The sequence below is a fragment of the Nycticebus coucang genome, chromosome 7 (genome assembly GCF_027406575.1).
Source record: "Nycticebus coucang isolate mNycCou1 chromosome 7, mNycCou1.pri, whole genome shotgun sequence".
NCBI lineage: Eukaryota > Metazoa > Chordata > Mammalia > Primates > Lorisidae > Nycticebus > Nycticebus coucang.
In genome coordinates, this window is record NC_069786.1 from 9,275,224 (window position 1) to 9,297,757 (window position 22,534).

A 22,534-nucleotide genomic window follows, 5' to 3' on the forward strand; every position below is an offset into this window, starting at 1 on the left:
GAAATCATTGCATCCAGATCAACTGCAGCAGGAGCAGAGCTTTCAATGGAAATTTTTTTTAAAGTAGGATCAAGAACCTGAGAATTGTAACAACAGATGAAACAGGGTTTTACCATTACAGTCCTGACGACAAAGCATAACCAAAGCAGTGACTACCAAGATATGGCAGTGGTCCAGTCAAAGCAGAAAGCAGACCAAAAAAAAGCAAAGGTCATGGCAGTATGGGGTATGTTCAAGGCATTTTGCCTGTGGACTTTCTAGAGGACTAAAGAATAACAGCCACTTATTATGAAAGTGTTTCAAAAAAGCCAAAGCTTTAGGAGAAAAATGCCCAGGAGAACTTCAGAGTTCTTCAGCATGACGATTCTCATGTTCATTCCTCTCATCCAGCAAGAGCAGTTCTGCAAGAGCTTTAATAGGAAATCATTAGGCATCCATTTTACAGTCCTATTTTGGTTCCTTCAGACTTCTTTTTGTTTCCTGATTTTAAAAAAACCTTTAAAGGGCACCTATTTTTCTTTAGTTAATGTAAAAAAGACTACATTGACATGGTTAAATTCCTAAATTACCTCCATTTTTAAAGGATGGATTAAATGGCTGGTACCAAAAGTATCTTGAGTTTGATGGAGCTTATATTGAGAAATAAAATTTATATGTACATATACATTTTTTTCTTTTTGAAACAGAGTTTCTCTCCCTCTTTTTTTTTTTTTGAGACAGAGTCTCACTATGTCGCCCTCAGTAGACTGCTGTGGTGTCACAGCTAACAGCCACCTCAAACTCTTGGGCTTAAGCGATTCTCTTGCCTCAGCCTCCTGAGTAGCTGGGACTACAGGTGCCCGCCACAACGCCCGGCTATTTATTGTTGTTGTCATTGTTGTTTGGCAGGGCGAGACCGGGTTCGAACCTGCCAGCCCTGATGTATGTGGCCGGCACCCTAGCTGCTGAGCTATAGGAGCCTTTTTTTTTTTTTTTTTTAAACAGTGTCTCGCTTGTTGCCCTCAGTAGGGTACTGTGGCATCATAGCTCACAGCAACCTCAAACTCTTGGGACTATAGGCATGTGCTGCAACACTTGGCTATTTTTTTTTCAGAGATGGGATCTCGCTCTTGCTCAGGCTGGTCTTTAACTCCTGAGCTCAAGCAATGAAGCAATCAAGCAATCTACTCACCTTAGCCTCCCAACATGCGAGGATTACAAGTGTGAGCCACTATGCCAGGCCTGAAACAGAATCTCATTTTGTTACCCTAGGTAGAGTGCCAAGGTATCAGCCTACCTCACTGCAACCTCAAACTTCTGAGCTCAAGCAGTCCTCCTGTTTCAGCTTCCCAAGGAGCTGGGACAACAGGTGCCTGCCCGGACACCTGGCTAATTTTTCTACTTTAAAAGTAGAGATGGGGGTTTCGCTCTTGTTCAGGCTGGTCTTGAGCTCCTGAGCTGAATCCGTCCTCCCACCTGGGCCTCCCAGAGTATGAGGATTACAGTCGTGAGCCACCACCCCGGCCAAAAGTTTATATTTTTTATTTTTATCTCTTAATTCCCTTTTCCATGAACTTTTTGAAGTCCCCTCACTATGACTGTACAGTTTAAATTGTGCTGCAGTTTTTGTATGCCAATTATTTGTCAAGTTATTTTAAAAAGTTAGTCTTTAGGGCAACTAGCTTTGCAGCTCTTAGCAACTTATGAATCACACAACACATCTAAAAATTATACTACAGATACCCCTTGCTTGTGCTTTTTAAAAAATTTTATTACCGGGCGGTGCCTTTACTCAAAGGAGTAGGGCACTGGCCACATATGCTGGAGGTGGTGGGTTCAAATCCAGCCCTGGCCAAAAAAAAAAAAAAAAAAAAAATTTATTACCTTAACTGGTGACCTCTTTATTTGCCAGACTGTAAATGAATTCTGACTTTTAAAAAATAAAATCTGCCATCATTGGTTAAATATACATTCTAATTACAGACATTTAAAAATTCTCGAGACAATTTCAGAGAAATATTTCCTGGCAACATTGGTCACCTCTGGTTGAGAAGAATTGGGTAGCTTGGGGTATAGTGAAGAGAAGATCTTGAGACCTTTCACTGCGTATCTTTTCATACGTTTTGAATTTTGTATGTGTATCATCTACTCAAAATTATATAAAGTTCAAATTTAAAGAGAATTTACAAAAGTGTTCCTTAAACACTTTAATAATACAGTTTAAATTGTGTATTTAATAATACAAGTAAGAGCAACAGTGTATAGGTATACTATATACGAGGGCAGGCAATTAAGTTTTCAAACTCTTTCAAGAAGAAGTGCTACATACCTCATTGCTGAATATCTCTTTGAAGCACACCCCTTGGCCATCTGGTGATGGCAATGATATTTAGCCATGAGGGATGTAGCATGCTTTCTAGGACCAGTTCACGAATTTAATTGTCAGATCTCACACGACAGCTCTGGTGGCTGTTCCAGAAAAAGTATCCCCAAATTTCTTTGAAGGGTGGACGAGAAACTAGTGTTGGTGGATAGCTTCCCAAGGGGAGTATCTCAAAGGTGACCATAATGATATTTAGCAATGAGGTATGTAGCACTTTTTTTAGGATGAGTTCGTGAACTTAATTGTCCAACCATGTATATATAGCTTCCTGAAATGATTAAAAGAAATAATATTTCTATAGAAGCAATAAATTTGGTTACGTTTTAATAATAACTTAAATAGCCATACTTCATATTTAATCTCAAATTGGTTGAAAGATCCCACTTCAGGTAAATTGGCAGTTGTTTGTAAATAGGTCTGTACATCTTCAGAAAGGCAGAGAAAAATTTAATTTTCATCTGGTGGTTCCTCTATGTCCTGATAATCATTACGTTTAGAGTATTTGTTTCCTTTCTCTTACCAAGTTTCTAAAATACTTTTTAGTTAATAAAATGTTGTATCATTTCTCAAATTGATATTTTAAAAGAATACATTGTTTATTTGGCCAATCAAGTTTGAGTGTTTACATTTCCTTAGGTAACAGAGTATTGCCTTAATGTTTGATAGTCACACAGGGACTTGGGTTCAAAATCTAGCAGTATGTGTGCCTCTGGACTGTTGTAAACACATGTCCTTTTTATGAGATGAAGATAGAAGAGACTATATCCCAGATTTGTTTTAAGTGCTGAGTGAGAAAACATAAAAGATTCTTACTTAATAAATGTCAGCTCCTTTCTCTCCAGACAGTGCAGAGTTAAAAGGCAAATTAAACTTTAAATAGAAAATTTTGATTTTTTCCTTATTAAAGTATTACAAAGAAATAATTTGTAACAAATTCCTTCTTATTCATCCACGTTTTGTCCACATTTTGTCTCGCAGAGGGTCATGTTCCCTACAGAAGTAAAGACGGTAAGCATAGTGGGGAAGAGCTCAGCTTGCAGGACAAACTGCTCGCAGTGAAATCTGCGCCTTCCCCTTTTACCAGGTGCCTGACCATAGGCAAATGCCTTAACCTCTCTCTTTGCCTGGGTTTCTTTACCTGTAATAAGGAGATTAATGGTACAGTACCATCTGAGGATTGCTGTGGGAATTAAGCCAATGTTTGTAAAGTGCTTAAAAAGGGTCTGGCATGTAGTAATAGTGATGCAAATGTTTGCTGAACAAAAGTTAACTTTATATATTTAATTTAGTTTTTAAACAATATTAAAAATGCTGGGGAAATTTGTTTTAAATTCTTAAAATCTTATTTCTTGTCTGCATTTTTAAAGATTATCTTAAAGGGGAAGGAGGGCAGCTCTTAGAACACAGCAAATTTAGGCTTATAAAATTTTTTAAAATTTCTTTGGGCTGTTCCAGGTAAAGTATCTGTATTCTTGACTCCTGTCCCTGGATATTTCTATCAGGCACTAGAAAAATGCAACAACTCATAATTGGTTTACCAAAACATCACTCAGTGTTCGTTGACAGTAATTATAGTAATGACTCTCAATTCTTATATATATTTTTACTCTAAAAGGGGGACAGTAACTGTATCTACTTCATATGATTGTCATAAGGATTAAGTATGTTATTTGTAAAGCACTTAGAATAATACCAGAGCAATAACTATTCCAAAGAATGGGTCTTGGAACCCATTCTTGTTCAAAATCCACTCTCAGACACTATAGTCAGTCCTCCCAGTCTGCCACAGATTTTGATATGAGGACAGTTAACAACAATAAGGTCATGGGGGGGAGGAAAAGTAGAGAGAGGGAAGGAGGGAGGCGGGTGGGGCCTTGGTGTGTGCCACACCTTCTGGGGGCAAGACATGATTGCAAGAGGGACTTTACCTAACAAATGCAATCAGTGTAACCTGGCTTATTGTACCCTCAATGAATCCCCCAAAATAAAAAAAATATATATTTTTTAAAAAATTAGAAATAACGGTAAAAATACAAATTAAAAATAGGGCATAACCTGGCTTGGCACCTGTAGCTCAGTGAGTAGGGTGCTGGTCACGTACACCGAAGGTGGTGGGTTCAAGTCTGGCCTGGGCCTGCTAAACACCAGTGACAACTGCAACCAACAAATAGCCGTGCGTTGTGGTGCATTGTGGTAGGCGCCTGTAGTCCCAGCTACTCGGGAAGCTCAGGCAAGAGAATTGCTTAAGCCCAAGAATTTGAGGTTGCTGTGAGCTGTGATGCCACAGCACTCTACTGAGGGTGACATAGTGAGACTCTGTCTCAAAACAAACAAACAAACAAACAAAAATAGGGCATAACTACTATTTGCATAGCATTTATGTTGTATCAGGCATAACAAGTAATCTGGAGAAGATGTAAAGTATACTGGAGGATATATGTAGGTTATATACAAATATTACACCATGCCATTTTATAGAAGAGATCTGGGCATCCAAGGGTTTTGGTATCTATGAAGAGTTGGGTGGGAGGCCGATATCCTGGAACCAATCCCCCATGAACACTAAGGGACTATTGTATATCATATTGCCTCTCATTTGATTATTTATCTGTTCAGTCAACATTTAATACATCTACTATGTACCAGTATGCTTCTCCCACTAATCTCTTGATTTAAAAATGACAAAATAATAAATTCTGAAATCCTTCTCACTCTTGTTCAGGCTGTTCTAGAACTCCTGAGCTCAATCAGTCCACCCGTCTCGGCCTCCCAGAGGCCTGGGATTACAGGCGTGAGCCACCACACCTGGCCCCTACCTACTTTTTTCCAAAGGGCTTGCTAGATGCTACTCCTGGCTCTTGACTTCTGACCATCCCCTCCTGCTCTTTACTATCCTTACTCCTAACATGCATCTCAAATTGACTTAACTCGGGAAGCTGCTTCCAGTTAACTTCACTGGCACTCTGAGCACTTTGTACCCTATTTCTGAGCATGACCTCAATTTTTTTTTGTTGTTGTTGTTTGTTTGTTTTGATATTTGATATTTGCCAAACAAGAGGCTTTAGTCTATTTACTTCTTGGGTTTTTTTTTGTTTTTTTTTTTTGACATAGAGTCTCAAGCTGTCGCCCTGGGTAGAGTGCCTTGGCATCACAGCTCACAGCAACCTCCAACTCTTGGGCTTAAGCAATTCGCTTGCCTCAGCCTCCCAAGTAACTGGGACTGCCGGCGCCCGCCACAACGCCTGGCTATTTTTTTTTTTTTTATTGCAACTGTCATTGTTTAGGAGGCTTGAACCCGCCAACTTTGGTGTATGTGGCCGGCGCCATAACCACTGTGCTATGGGTGCCGAGCCAGGTCACAAATTTTTTAAAGTCTTATTTTACTGACACTTTATGACATTTTCAATAAGTGTTCAGTGAAGTTTAAAAGTAAAGTAGTAAGATTAAAGAAAAACCAATGCAAATACTTCCATCCAAAAGCCAGTTATATACATTCTAATATTATAATTCAAAACATTATTAATAAAGTATCCATATGATCTCCTATTTCTGATCATATAGCCGAAGACAGAATGGAATGTCTTCAAAATGCTGAGAGGAAAATAACTGTTGATCTAGATTTTCATGCACAACTAAAATTTTCAAGAACAAGAGCTGCAGAGTTCAGATAAAAAATACAGTTTACCACCAAAAGACGCTTGGTTGAGAAATTTCTGAAACATGTACTTAATGAAGACTGGAAGAGATTCCAGAAGAACCAGAACTAGCAAGAAATTGGTAAATATGGTAAGCCTAAAGAAATAATTAATTGTACAGAAGAATAAAATGCTTAATTGGGGAACTGAAAAAAACAGTGAAATAATCATATTGAACAGCTATCCTATAGCATGTAAGATAGAAGGGAGTGATTGAATGTTCACCGACAATGCGCACTCACTGTTTCCATCATGTCTCTGCTCTGCATACAACTCTCCTGATTGCTGGGCCTGCTGACCAAACAGCAGCCTCAGGTCTATCACCAAAAGCTTGACTGAGAACCACAGAGAGGTAGCTACGCAGAGGTGACAGCTCTCCATAGACTTTCCATTGTGTGTTGTGCCCCTTAGCAGCGGAACATCCCCCTTTTCTGGAAGCTAGTCCCTTCTACTACCACGACCTCTAGCAACCCACTTGACTACTGAGAGTTGTTAAATTAGTACAGTGTAGTCCCATATCCTTGACCATAACCTGTGGTCCAGAGGTAGGCAGCTGACCCACACAGGAGCAAACACAATCTTTAGAAATTACAAATAGATAAATACAAGAAGCAAAGAATAGGGGTCAATAGGTTCTGAGCAGTGCTACAAAGTGCTGCATGTACTTTGTTTATGGCTACCTTTTATCTCTGTGCTATCTAAAATGCTTCTTCCTTTTTTCTGCTTATCCAAACCATCTTTAAGGAACCCAGCTAAAGTGGTCCCTGTCCTCTTCATGTGATCAACTTTCCATCTGTAAATGATAGTGGAAAATTATCGTCTGTGGACTGTCAGTGTGCCAGGCATTTCACATACATTGTCACTTAGCCCTAACTACACTGGAATGACAACACTTGCTTTTCTCTTCACTTGTCATGGCAGAGTCATCTCTCTTGAAGGATATTGCCTCATGCAATAGTTTCCTAACTATTCCATAGATTTACACGTGCCCTCTGCAGCTAGACTACAGTATCTTCAAATACAGGAAGTATGTCTTCTGTTTTATTCTTATCTCTACTCATCTTTTCTCTTCCCTCTCCCTCATTTTTTAAAAAATGCCCTTCTTATTTCTCAGGCTCTCCTTATTGCTGCAGTTACTACTAATAAAAGCTCATATTTATGATGGCTCATATCATGCTGACACTCATTCTAAGAACTTTATAAACAATTCAGTTAATCCTCACAATTCTGTATGGTAGATATGATCTCCCTATTTCATGAAAGGTTTGGCAGCTTAAGCAGCTTGCTCTTTTTTTTTAAGAGACAGAGTCCTACTTTATTGCCCACAGTAGAGTGCTGTACTATCACAGCTCACAGCAACTTCCAACTTCTGGGCTTAGGTGATTCTCTTGCCTCAGCCTCCCAAGTAGCTTGGGACTGCAGGTGCTATTGTTGTAATTTGGCCGTGGCCAGGTTCGAACCTGCCACCCTTGGTATAAGGGACTGGCACCCTACCCACTGAGTCATAGGCGCAGCCCAAGCTTGCTCTTTTTCATTAGTATGAGCCTAGACATATTATGACTGGGGACTTCCCCAACTCTAACATCCTCCCCTGTGGTTATCTTCATCCTTAACTGCTGTGGCAGTTTGTACTGTGACAACTTAAGTTCAAACTATGTCAGAACCCATTTCCCATAGGGTTCTAGATTAGAGTTGACCAAAAGAACAAAAATACTTGATTAAAATTATGATTAGATACAGAAATGCAAAGTTGCCAGCAAATTCCATCATGTCTCTGCTCTGCATACAACTCTCCTGATTGCTGGGCCTGCTGACCAAACAGCACCCTCAGGTCTACCAGCAAAAGCTTGACTGAGAACCACAGAGAGGTAGCTACGCTGAGGTGACAGCTCTCCATAGACTTTCCATTGGGTGTTGTGCCCCTTAGCAGCGGAACATACCTGGCTTCCTGAATACACCTGCAGACAGTGACTCGATCACTACACCAGTGCTTGATAAAGACTGATTAGTGACATTTTTCTGAGTTTCTTCCACAACTGTGTAAAGTCTTACTCCTTTGGTAAATCCATATGATAGTATGGAATACTATCATAGTAGCTCTGCTTCCTTGATTAAACTGTAAATTAATGCAAGGACTTAAACCTCTGTCCAATCTACTGACTAAGAAATCTCTCCAACTTTCTGTTTGAGATCTTCTTGCATAACCAAATCTAGGCCACTCATTTCTCTCATTGCCTCCAATCAAAGCTTATTTTATCAGTTCTGCACTTCCCATCTTTGCTTCCAAAGAAACTGAAGTATCCTTCATTCTAAAGAAGGTATAGGGCGGTGCCTGTGACTCAGTGAGTAGGGCGCCGGCCACATATACCGAGATTGGTGGGTTCCAACCTGCCCGGGCCAAACAAAAAATGGCCAGGCGTTGTGGCAGACGCCTGTAGTCCCAGCTACTCTGGAGGCTGAGGCAAGAGAATCGCCTAAGCCCAAGAGTTGGATGTTGCTGTGAGCTGTGACACTGCAGCACTCTACTAAGGGCGACAGAGTGAGACTCTGTCTCTTTAAAAAAAAAAAAAAGCTATATCTCCCTACTTGATCTTACAAAAAAGGAAGATTTAATGGAGAGAATACTATACTGAGTATTAGATTAACAAATGTCAATACCAATTTGTTAGCAAAGAATAAAGACTAGCTAAGAATATTCAGGGATACTTCTGTGCTTTGGTTAAAGATGTAAAGATGGAGAAAGAAAGAATGAAGATACAGAAAAATTCTTGAGAAGAAAAATCTATTAATGTATAGTTTGTTTCAAATATTTTTTCTATTGGAAATAGGGAAGCTTTACTTTTTTATGTAATTAATTTTAGGTTAATCTCAGTAGCTCCCTAAATTATTTTTAAGTTTCTACCAGGCATGAAAGAATACGTTTATGTACAGTTTTTCGAGTACTTCTTTCTTTTCTTTTTTTTTTTTTTTGGCTAAATATCTCCAAATGTGTATTTCCAAATGTGTTCTTCATTCATAAAATGAGAATAATTTAGTTCTGTTATTTTCTAGATCTCAGTGTTTACTATCTAGGATTCTATCACTAAGCTATTCCTTAGGTGATTCTGATTCCTCTTAATCCTTCACTCTTTAATCAAGTATTTACTGAGAGCTTACTATTAAGCACAGGTTAAAGCAAAGCATCTGGTTGCAAAATACCTGTAAGAAAGAGATCTTATTCAAATTAATTAACCATATTAATCAGAGCTATTTATCTTCTTTCTAAATGCTGACCTATAACAACTCTCCCCCAGACTGCTGTCATGTTAACAATCAACTGGGCAATAAAATTTAAGTCTCTTCTGCCTTTTAACTTTCTCTGTTAAGTTATGGGTCTCATAGAATCACAGGCTGCACAGTTCCTTAAAAGATGACCTAGGGCAGCCTCACTTTTACAAACTCAGAAATCTTGAAGTTGTTCTGTCACAATCTGTTTCTTTTTTTTTTTTTCCGAAGCAAATGTTATAGTTTAATAATAAACACAATGACAGAAGCATTCTGTTATCCATCTATTAGCAAATGCACAGAAGAACAATTACAAAATAGATTTTACTTCAAACTGCTGGTTCATATACCCAGGAACATTTATCAGAATTACATATGGAGGTTTAAAGAAAATATTTAAGTCCAGGCCTCATACTTGGAGGAAGTTACAATGGGGATCATGACACAAGTATTTCTTTCTTTCTTTTTAGAGACAGAATCACACTTTGTCACCCTCGGTGGAGTGCATCACAGCTCACTGCAGCTTCCAGCTCTTGGTGCCCACCACAGTGCCCGGCTATTTTTTTGTTGTTGTTGTCGGGGCTGGGTTTGAACCTACTACCCTCGGTATATGGAGCTGGCTTCTTACCCACTAAGCCACAGGTACTGCCTATGACACAAGTATTTCTAGAAAGCTCTTCAGGTAGCTTGGATGTTACCTCTGGTTGAATTACTGACTTTAGGTAGAATGAGGAACTTTGGGCAATTGTTTAGGGGTGTGGGGAGCTTTTCTTGCAGATTTAGTAGAAGTAGCAAAAATCTTGGCCTCTGGCTTTTTTGGAGTCTGTCTAGGGTCTTTTTTTTGTCAGTAAAGGATTTCTATCGTTCTCTGCCTCTTCTCTGATTTTTGGCTTCTTTCCTGGTGCTTTACCTGGTGTCTCAGGCTCTGCAGCTTTCATGGCGTCTGAAGCTGGTAAGGCCTTTCTCTTCTTCCCATGAGGTGTAGTGGGATTAGGACTCTTTTTTGAAGACTTTCCTGTGGCATGTTTTTGAGTCTCTACGTTTTCTTTAGCTGGAGCCATTCCTATTGGTACCAGCTGTGGAATTTCACCTTCAGAGTCATTTGTCACTTTAAGTTGGGATTTTACTCTGCCACGTTTTTTTCTTCCCACGTTCTGGGGTCTTTTCCTTCTGGGATCCAGGTTTCTTTACTGGAGCACCACTTTTAGGTGCTGCATCATCTTTTGTTCAAGACTAATGAAGCCTGTTGCTGTATCTTTCTGTTTTTCTTCTTCCACTTTTGTTTTTCAAGACGTCTTCATCGTGGATTTTTCTTTGTCACCTTTTCTTAGGAAGATAATGTTTGGTAGTTTCATCCCAACTGGTGACAAATGAAGAAAAGATGGGGAGGGCAACTGATCTCTCAGTCTTCACAAACATGAGTTCCACACTCTTCCATTTCTCTGGCAGTTTTTCTGAAAGCCCTTTGGTGACAGCAATGATGTTTTCAATGATATGCTTCATCTGCATTGCAGTGTGACTGATGCGTACAGTGCTGCAAGAACCACTTTTAGAGATGTTTAAGACTGTTCCACCTATAGAGTCATTGATCTCTGTTGATAAATTCTTGGTTAGAAGATTCACAGATACTGGAACTTTCTTTGATAGAAATGTCTCCCAATGTGTGTGGGTAAAAGCCTCCTAATTCTGGCATCAGTTAGGAAAAAGTCAAAACTACTCATAAGGCGGAGCTTGGCTTTGTAGGGTTTATATTTCTTTTTAAAAGTTTGGAGCGATGGGGGCAAGACATGATTGCAAGAGGGACTTTACCTAACAATTGCAATCAGTGTAACCTGGCTTATTGTACCCTCAATGAATCCCCAACAATAAAAAAATAAATAAAAATAAAATGAAAAAAACAAAACAAAAAAGTTTGGAGCGGTACAATTTGATTTTTGTCTAGCTGTTCCTCTGCACTCGGAGCCTCTGGGATTGAGGTGGAAGCTGCACCTTCTGCACCTTCTCTTCTGTGCTCGGCGGTGGCATGGAGGCTGAGACCTCCATTTCACTTTCACCTCGTGCAGGATCTGGGCGCAGGACCCCACAGTTGGACTTTTGTCCACAATCTATTTCTAACTAATAGCAAATTTAAGACAACTCAGACTTTAACCATTAGCGTTGCCCAATGGTATAGAATGTAGTTTGTGATACTCCCTTCAGGAAAACTCTCAGGTGTGTCCCTGAGTAAACCTTTCAACTCTAAGACAGTATCCAACAGTTTGTGACTCTGGGATATAATTTTTTGATGTTAATTGATGTGTATCACATGGTTTCAGAACACATAACTAATATACTTTTTCTCAAGTCATAGGGCAAAATTATATATGCAAGCTGGGCACAGTGGCTCTTGCCTGTAATCCCAGCTACTCAGGAGGCTGAGGGGGAGGATCATTTTCGCCCAGGAGTTTAAGGCTACATACAGTAAGCTATGGTTGTGCATCACTGCACTCCTCTGTGGGCAACAGAGCAAAACCGTGTATCTTAAAAAGAAGAAGAGAAGAAGAAAAAAATTATATATGCAGAGACACAGAGGCTTGGGAGTAATCAGAATGCAGCTATGTACTAATTACAGGCTTGTCACGTCATAAAACTATAGATTTTTGTCAATACCTAAGGCTGAGCTGCTTTCTATTTCTCTTGTTTCCTTAACAGTATCTGAGTACCGTAGAAGTTTTGTAAATACTATGTGATATATATCATATAACATATACAATATTACTAACTTTATTATTTATTTATTTATTTATTTTATTTTATTTTATCTTTTGAGACAGAGTCTCACCCTGTTGCCCTGGGTAGAATGCTGTGGCATCACAGCTCATAGCAATCTCAAACTCTTGGGCTCAGGCGATTCTCTTTCCTTAGCTTCCTGAGTATCAGGGACTACAGGCACCTGCTACAACACCTGGCTATTTTTTTGTTGCAGTTTGGCCGGGGCCTGGGTTCAAACCTGCTACCCTCAGTATATGGGGCCAGCACCCTACCCACTGAGCCACAGGTGCTGCCCTATATTATTAACTTTAGAAAGGAGTTAAGCCCTGTGCAGTGTCTCACACTTGTAATCCTAGCACTCTGGGAGGCCTAGATGGTGGATTGCCTGAGCTCACGGGTTTAAGACAAGCCTGAGCAAGAACAAGACCCCATCTCTAAAACTAGCCGAGCATTGTGGCGGGCACCTCTAGTCTCAGCTACTTAGGAGGCTGAGGCAAGAGAGTTGCTTGAGCCCACGAGTTTGAGGTTGCTGTGAACTATGAACTATGACTCCAGGACACTATATCAAGGGCAACAAAGTTAAGACTCGGTCTCAAAAAACAAACAAACAAAAAAAGGACTTAACATTTTACTTAAAAATATCTAAACTGATTAGAAAAAAACATTAAAGCCATAATATAAATCATGATATTAATCATTAGGATGTTAATCTCATTTCCTTATCACATTAAAAAAACAAAATATTTTGAATTGTATATAATCATTTTGGACTTCTCTGTGTGTATCCATGAAATACTTTTAAAATGTAAAAAATTCAAACTTAGAATTATCAACTTTATCAAATAATGATATTGAAGCATCTTTAAGTCTTAAGTTTAAAATAAAGAGCTACTTGGGAGCATTAAATTACAGTTGTCCTTCCGTATCTGCAGGGGATTGGTAACAGGACCCCCACAGATACCAGAATCCACATATCTTCAAGTCCCTTTTGTAAAATGGTATGTAGTATTTACATATAACCTATACAGATTCTCCAGTATATGGTAGAACCTCCAAAGTTGACCACCTCCTTACATTGACTACCTCCTTAAGTTGGCCATCTCTGTAAGTTGACCTTCACATAGTCTGGATATGTACCACATGTATGTATATATAAGTAGGCCTACTTCTTGTATTGACCACCTCCATATGTTGGCCAGTTTGTTATAGTCCCTTGGGTGAACAACTTACAGAGTTTCTACTGTATTTTAAATTATTTCCAGATTCCTATGCACACATTCCATACAGTGTATTCTAATACAGTGTAAATGCTATGTAAATAATCGTTATATTATCTTTTTTTATTTGTACTATTTTTTATTGCTATATTGTGTTTTTGTTTTTTAGCAATGAGATTTTGCTATTTTGGGCAGGCCTTGAAATCCTGGGTTCTAGCAATCCATCCTCCCTTCTCATCCTCCTGAATAGCTGGGACTACAGACATGTACCTACAGACATGTACCACCATTCCTGGCTTGTTGTACTATTATTTATTTATGTTTGAGACAGAGTCTTACTTTGTTGCCTTTGGCATCACAGCTAACAACAACCTCAAACTCTTGGGGCTTAAGTCAGTGGTTCTCAACCTTCCTAATGCCATGACCCTTTAATAAGTTCCTCATGTTGTGGTGACCCCCAACTATAAAATTATTTTTGTTGCTACTTCATAACTGTAATTTTGTTACTGTTATGAATCGTAATGAATCGTAATGTAAATATCTGATATGCAGGATGGTCTTAGGCGACCCCTGTGAAAGGGTCGTTCGACCCCACGAAGGGGTCACAACCCACAGGTTGAGAACTGCTGGCTTAAGTGATTTTTTTGCCTCAGCCTCCCAAGTAGCTAGGACCACAGGTGCCTCGCCTAGCTATTTTTTGGTTGTAGTTGTCATTGGGCAACTACAACCCCGGGTTGGATTTGAACCTGCCAGCTCCAGTGTGTGTGGCTAGTGCCCTAGCCACTGAGCTACAGGTGCCGAGCCAGTGTAATGTTATTTTTTGTCTTTTTTTCCCCCCAGGTATTTTCAATCTATGGTGTATTGAAGCCATAGGTGCTGTGACAGAACTGACTATTATTAAATAATGGCACAGAAATAATTAAAAACTGAATATGGGCCTGTGGTCCCAGCTACTTGGGAGGTTGAGTAAAGAGAATCACCTGAGCCCAAGGGTTTGAGGTTGCTGTGAACTGTGGTGCCATGACACTCTACCGAGGGTGACATGGTGAGACTGTCTCAAAATAAACAAACAAAAAAAAACTGAATACAGCTTAGACTGCAGATCTGTATCCAAAAACTAATAAGAAATAGTAAGTATTGACTCACATTTTTTCCACTGGCTTCTATATAATAATTTTCAAAATTAATTTTCAAAGCCTTTTCCATAGAAAACCTTGTATCTGTGGTAGGAGATTTTATCCTTCTGGGCATATGGACAGATTGAATTTCCCCATCCTGTTTATCTCTGGTATAGGCATGAGACTTCCTTTAGCTGCACTTGTGGCTGGAAGTGGTGAATGCTTCTTCCAGTTAGAAGCTTTAAAAGCCAGAGTGTACTTTGATATACTCTTTGTCATAGCAACCAGTAATGTTCCAGATAGTGGCTGCTCCCAAGTGAGTTCTCAAAGTGGGACACAAAGTGAGAATGACAATGTTGACCAGATACCCCCAGCTGAAAGCATGAGCAAAAAATAAACCTTTGTAGTTTTAAGCCACTGAGATTTGGGGGTTATTGTTCACAGCCTACTCAGAATGATGTGGAATCTAAAACTTAATAAAAACCACACTGAAAATTGCTAATGTTCACTCTGTTCATTTCAAGAAATTGATAACAAATTCTCTAACAATGTACATTAAATTCTTCCATTTTCTCTTAGAGATCAGAAAAATGAATATTTCGCCATACCATTTAAAATTAACTAATTATCCTACTGAAAAGTATATGCAATACATGTGTAGAAATCTTTCAGTTTTACTCCAATACTGATCAGAACACTTTAACTTAGCAATTATAAAAGGTGAAGGGTGAAAATAGTATTTAAATGTGAGGGTTTTTTTTTTTTTTTAATTTGAGACAAGAGTCTTGCTATGTCGCCCTCGGTAGAGTGCTGTGCCGTCACAGCTCACAGCAACCTCAAACTCTTGGGCTTAAGCAATTCTCTTGCCTCAGCCTCCCAAGTAGCTTCAACTACCAGGCACCTGCCACAATGCCCAGCTATTTTTTTATTGTTATTGTTGTAATTGTTGTTTAGCAGGCCCGGGCCAGGTTTGAACCCACCACCCCCAGTGTATGTGGCCGGTACCCTAACCACAGAACTATGGGCGCTGAGCCTTGAGTGTTTTTTTTTTTTTTTTTTAGAGACAGAGTCTCACTGTACCACCCTCGGTAGAGTGTCATGGCGTCACATGGCTCACAGCAACCTCTAACTCTTGGGCTTACTACGCGATTCTCTTGCCTCAGCCTCCCAAGCAGCTGGGACTACAGGCGCCCGCCACAATGCCCAGCTATTTTTTTGTTGCAGTTTGGCCGGGGCTGGGTTTGAACCCGACACCCTCGGCATATGGGGCCGACACCCTACTCACTGAGCCACAGGCGCCGACCTTGAGTGTTTTTTTTTTTTAACTGCCTTGGCCCTACCCCCAGAAGATTCCAGTACCCATATTCCCATGATGAATACTGCATGTAATGAGAACACGCGAGTAATGTGGAGGCGACAAGTAATGGGAAGAGCCACAAGGCATCTCAACTCCACTATGTGGTACCGCGCAAGATCCTTAACATCTCTGATGGGGGTGAATATGTGTTTACTGTGACCTTGAACAAATAAACTTCCAGGCAGCTCAGAAAAACTAAGGTCATATACAGAAAAATTTTAAAAGGAGAATCACTGCAGGACTACAAATTACTCTATATCATTAATTTCTCATTAATTTCACAATATTTTCTCTTATCTAACCTGCTTAACAGATAAATTTGGCAAATTAACCCATTCTCCATTCTCTCTATAAAGCCTTCCAGTAAATTACTAAACATTCACCACTAGTTAACCTTATTTTTTATTAAACCAGTATGTTTCTGCTCTCAGCAATTTAATAAGAATTAGTTTATGTGCTAGTTATCTTATACAGTTTAAATATTACACAAATTAATGAAATGGTGAACACGAAAAGAGAATTATTTCTATGAAAGTGAAGCTGAACATTTAGAAAGACTTGAAGGCTAGTTATTGTTGGGCAGTGCCTGTGGCTCAAGGAGTAGGGCGCCAGCCCCATATACTGTAAGTGGTGGGTTCAAACCCGACCTCGGCCAAAAACTGCAACCAAAAAATAAATAAATAGATAAATAAAATGTTGGTCCTTGGAGCACTTTATTAAAAAAATATATATTGTTAAATCAGCTATAGGAAATCAGTTGTAAAAGACTGGGGGAGAAATCATAAACACGAGGTAGATCATATACTCAGACTGCTTTACATCTGTTTTTGGTTATTTTATTTTATTTCATTTATTTATTTTTTGAGACAGAGTCTCACTTTGTTGCCCTTAGTAGACTGTTGTGGCTTCACAGCTCACAGCAACCTCAAACTCCTGGGCTCAAGCAATTCTCTTACTTCAGCCTCTCAAGTAGCTGGGGCTACAGGCCCATGACAATGCCCAGCTATTTTTGTTGTTGTTGTTGCAGTTGTCATTATTGTTTGGCAGGCCAGCTCCGGTGTATGTGGCCAGTGCCCTAATCGCTGAGCTATAGGCGCCGAGCGTTTTTTAAGTAAAATAAAATATTTAAGATAAAAATTTATCATTTTTATTCCTTTTATGTAATTTATTAAATATTGAATACTACCAGTCCCAGTCACATTAAATATGACAGCTTCAGTTTACATCAAAATAGATAGGATCTATGTGGATTATGACAGACTTTTACAATAACTGGTAGTTTTTTGAACAGTTATATACTAGGTATTGTCCTAAATATATATCATTTAAACCTCATAACAAATCTGTTAGGTACTATTATCTCTATTTTACAGAAAAGGAAAGTGAGGCTTAGAGAGATTAAAAAGTTAAGCTGAAACTCATATTCATGTTTGACTCCCAGCCTCATACTCTTAATAAATACTACCTTTATTTTCATTATCTTTTCTATATTTTTTAATTTTTCAATAAACATTAAAAAAAATTTAAAAAAATAAACATTTTACGCACAGTTGGTTAATATAGAGGGTCTGCTAATTTAGCTCCACTGCTGCCTGCTCCTCAAGGGCTCTGCAAGTATCCTGCCCACTTCCGTACATAGTAGCTACTCAAACATTGAAGAATGATTTTTTATGTTACTGACGAATATTACAAGTCTGATTTTCTCATTGTCCTGATAAAGCAAGAAAAGCAGCCATTGAAGGACAGATTCTAGAGCCAGACTGCCTGAATTCAAGTCCCAGCTCCACCACAGACAAGGGCAGTTCTGTCCCTGTGCTGCAGTTCCCTCATTTGAATATGCATATGCTGATAATAACTAATTCATAGGCTTGTGGTGCGGATTAAATGAATTAAAATCTTTAATACCTAAATTGGTGCCTAGAACATAGAAAATTATGTTTAAGTTTGCTAAATAAAATAAATACTACCATGAGGGACAAAAAAACAAAAGAAACTCAACAGTAAATTCAGAAGAAAACTTGTGTAAATTACCAGTGATTTTGGTAGGCATCACCTTTTAAATAATCTTATAACACTGTAAAATGAGATCCTTGCTGTCTGCATTGTGCAAGGTGTTGGGTACTAAACGACAAAACACTGCCTTTGTGAAGAGCTGACTTGCTGCTGCTGATAGTGCAGTGGGATAATTACAGTGCACAGAGTGCTCGAGAAGCTTCCTAAGTTAATGATGATGAGAAGACCTAAATTGGGAATTATCAAAAGAACACCGATAAAATTGTTTCTTAAACTGTTCTTTTAATTTGTCATTATTAATTGTTAAAGTCCACACTAAATTACTACCACACAAATGTGAAACAATTACCTTTAGAAATCATTCCAAAGTTTATAAACCTCGTTGTCTTTTTTAAACTTACTATGGGAAAGGCATTGTGCTAGTGATGGTAGGGTATCCAAAGAAGATCTTATCCCTGTACTCCTATTAGTTGGGAAGTAATAATAATAAGGTAAAACCTAACCTTAACTGTTACTAATCTAAGAGGTAAGTAACAGTAAAGGCAACTGTGCTAGGGATGTTTCAAAGTAAATAAATGACTGACCACCATGAGAAACAAAGCCAATGTTCCAAATAAATCTCAGGGATATCCAAAATAAAAGACAAAATTTTGCAGATAAGTTTCTTCTTTTTTTTTTTTTTTGGCTGGGGCTGGGTTTGAACCCGCCACCTCTGGCATATGGGACTGGCGCCCTACTCCTTGAACCACTGGTGCCGCCCCGATAAGTTTCTTCTTAAATGCATGTGTATATATCTCTCACACAACATTTTCAAAATAAAGGGAAAGGTTTTATTGATTTCCCTATGTGTAGCTCATCCTGATTGAACCATTATATGCTAGATGTGTAAGAAAACTTCATATAGACTGTTACATGAATTAAGTCATGAATGAGGGAACATATAATTAAGGAAATCCTGTGAAACCTTTGAAACAATCACCTACTAAATGCTGGTGAATTAGTTGGGAAATAAATTCAATTTTATAGTACATGTATTTATATACATTTGGCTTAATAAAAGTGAGGTTCACCTCTAAAAGTAAGCAACATACTTCATTACCAGAAATTCATTCATTTTTTTTTTTTTTCCAGTTTTTGGCCAGGGCTGGGCTTGAACCCGCCACCTCCAGCATATGGTGCCAGCGTCCTACTCCTTTGAGCCATAGGCGCTGCCACCAGAAAGCCATTCTTTAAATGTTTACCAACACAGTCACTATGAAATGAGAACATGGAGTAAAGTTTAAAGACTTGTAATTCTTGAAATTCACATAGTGGTAGAATGGGGACTAGAATCCAGATCTTCTGCTCTCAGTCCAGTGCTTTTTTCATTACACCAGAAAACAGTTTTCTCAAAATGTATTTCAGTAAAGCCCCTGCCTTTATGTTATTATATTTTTGGCTATTCCTGTGTAATAATAGTAGGGTAGGAAAATTTTATGCACACTTCTTTTTTTTTGAGACAGAATCTTACTCTGTTGCCCTTGGTAGAGTGCTATGGTGTCATAGCCCACAGCAACCTCAAACTTTGGGCTCAGGCGATTCTCTTGCCTCAGGTCCCAAATAGCTGGAACTACAGGCACCTGCCACAATGCCCGGCTATTTTTTGTTGTAATTGTCATTGTTGTTTAGCAGGTCTGGGCCAGGTTCTAACCCACCAGCCCTGGTGTATATGGCCAGTGCCCTAACCACTGAGCTACTGGTGCCAAGCCAGATTCTTTTTGTTGTTATTGTTGTTGTTGCAGAAGATGTCATTGTTGCTTTAGCTGGCCTGGCCGGGTTCAAACCCACCAACCTCAGTGTATGTGGCTGGCGCTGTAACCACTGTGCTACGGGCACTGAGCCTGGATTCTTTTATATCTGTCTAGCCCAGCGAAGCTGTATTCAGCACATTCTGAAATGCTAGTTTTCTGATTACAAAATCTTTTATGACATAGTACATGTGTTCAGCAGAGCTGGCTTAAAATTATTCCTTTTTTCATGTTTAATTCCTTTACAAAACCACATCTGTGTTCTTATGATAAAAATCATACTTAGGAGTAAAAATATTTTCAAACAATAATTTGAAGAAATTAGTTTTATTTCTAGATGACTGGTGTTAATGTGATAGCATTAAGTGGGACCAGAGAACTCATTTGTTTTATAACTTTAATGGTAGATTATAGCTTTATAGATTATTAGGAAATTTCAGTGAAGGATTTTGTTATGATTTTCTTGGTAATACAGGAAAGATGCATTGTACAGATTATACATGGTGACAGTTTTTGTTACTGAATATTAGTTTTTATAAGTTCCTGAAAAACTTACGGATATTCCATTTGTAGTTCATAAGAAAGTCCCCCCTGAGATTTACCTATCCAGTACTATTTCTTGGAGAAAGAATTGCCTGTAAGTATCAAAAACTCGTGAAATGACAGGCAGGGTCCCGCATGGTGGTGCGCAGGAGCCACGTGTTTGTTGAGAAGGTGCTGTGGAAACTATTTCTTAGTGTTCCACGTGGCCAAGAAAAGAGCTCGAGGCCCCAACTGTCAAGAGTCCACCCAGAACGTGATCTGTCAGAGTGTGAGAGCTGAGCGTGTCCAGTCCCTGACAGATGGTGACACTAAGGTTCAGTCTGTGGCAAATGCAGAATGTTAAAGTCATTTGATGAAACACCTCCCTTGATCTCTTCAGAAAAATCAGTGTTATTTTCAAAGAGGGGAAGGAGGTGAAGCTGATGGAGGTAGAAGAGATCAAAGTCTTTACAGTCAAATGCAATGAATAAACTTTGATGGGATGCTAGTTTGGTGAGAATGGGTATGCAAAACTATGGAAGACAGTTTAGTATCAACAGGGTGACTTAAATATGGGTAGATGTTAGAGCACACTAAAGAATTACCACCCCAAAGAAAATGAACAATAGTGGTATTTTGGCTGTATGTGAAAATGTCCTCATCTTTAGGCGATTGATGCTGACATATTTAGGGGTAAATGTCATGATGTCTACAGCTTAGTGTCAAATGGTTTGGCTAAAAATAATGTACAGACATATATTTTTTTATTGCACTTTATTATGCTTTGTGGTATTTAAAAAAATCTGGGAAAGTCTTTATCCTTTATTTTTCAAAAGCATATTTCTAGGGTCTAGATTTCTAGGTTGATAACTTTTTTCTTTCAATATAGGTACATCTTGTTTTTATTTAACTTATTTCACTTTTTTTGCAGAGATTATGTTTTTTACAAATTAAAGGATTGTGGAAGCTCTGCCCCAAATAAATCTATTGGTGCCATTTTTCTAACAACATGTACTTTGTGTCTCTGTATCGCTTTTTGGTAATTCTTGGCATATTTTAAACTTTTTTTTTTTTTTTTTGTAGAGACACAGTCTCACTTTATGGCCCTCGGTAGAGTGCCGTGGCCTCACACAGCTCACAGCAACCTCCAACTCCTGGGCCCAAGCAATTCTCCTGCCTCAGGGCATATTTTAAACTTTTTCATTGTTATGTCTGTTATGGTGATCTGTGATCAGTAGTCATTGATGTTACTATTGGAATTGTCTGGGCATCTTGAACTGCACCCATTTAAGATGGCAAACTTCATAAATAAATGTTATGTCTATTCTGACTACATCACCATCCAACTCTCCCTCTTCTCCAGTCTCCTGACTCTCTGAGACACAGTAATATTGAAATTAATGACCCTCTAATGGCCTCTAGTGAAGCATTAAAGTGAAAAGAAGAATCACACAACTCTCACTTTAAGTTAAAGCTGGAAGAAATGATTAAGTTTAGTAAGGACGGCATGTTGAATGTAAGAAACCAGAAAACCTTCTTATTGGTAATGGAGTAAGGTCTAAGGGTTGGGATAGAGCATCACACCAGGCACAGTATTCCCTTAAGCCAAAGTAAGGGAATCTAATCCAGAGTAAGGCCCTAACTCTCTTCAATTCTGTGAAGACTAAGAGAGTTGAGGAAGCTGCAGAAAAAAAGTTTGAAGCTTAGCAGAGCCTGATTCATGAGGTTTAAGGGGAGGAACTATCTCTAGAACATAAAAGTGCAAGGCAAAGCCCCAAATAAGTGATGCAGGTGGCTACACTAAACAAAAGATTTTCAATGGAAAGGAAACAGCCTTGTATGGGAAGAAAATGGCATTTTGACATTTATGTCTAGAAATGAGAAGTGAGTCCCTGGCTTCAAAGCTCCACAGGACAGGCTGACTCTCTTGTTAGGGATTCAGTGCCACTGGTGACTTTAAGTTGAAGCCAGCATTTGCTTACCATTCCAAAAACCCTAGGGCCCTTATGAATTATGCTAAATCTATTGTGCCTGTACTCAGAAATGAAACAAAAAATGTGCTTGATAACACATCTGTTTACAGCATGGTTTACTTACTATTTTAAGTAAAGTTAATGCTATTGAGACCTCCTGCTGCTGCTCATTGACAGTGCCTGTGGTCAGATGGAGATACACAAGGTTAGTATTGTGACACAGCCCATGAATCCAGGAGTCATTTTGACTTTCAGTTTTTCCTACTTAAGAAATACATTTTGTAAGATTAAAGCTGCCATAGACAGCTGATTCTTCTGTTGGATCTGGGCAGAGCAAATTGAAATCCTTCTGGGAAGTATTCACCATTCTAGATGCCATTAAGAACACTTGTGATTCATGGGAGTGGATCAGAATATCAGCATTCCAACAGGAGTTTGGAAGAAGCTGATTCCAACTCTCATGGATGACTCTGAG

At 38.9% G+C, this 22,534-nt stretch overlaps 1 protein-coding gene and 1 pseudogene across 2 annotated transcripts in view; one reads left to right on the forward strand and one right to left on the reverse strand.

Annotated features, from left to right (window-relative positions):
• Nucleotides 1-22,534, forward strand: part of MAP3K2 (mitogen-activated protein kinase kinase kinase 2) — an 88,071-nt gene that overhangs the window by 7,293 nt on the left and 58,244 nt on the right. The window lies entirely within an intron of this gene.
• On the reverse strand, nucleotides 10,040-11,117 carry LOC128589659 (ribosomal L1 domain-containing protein 1-like; annotated as a pseudogene).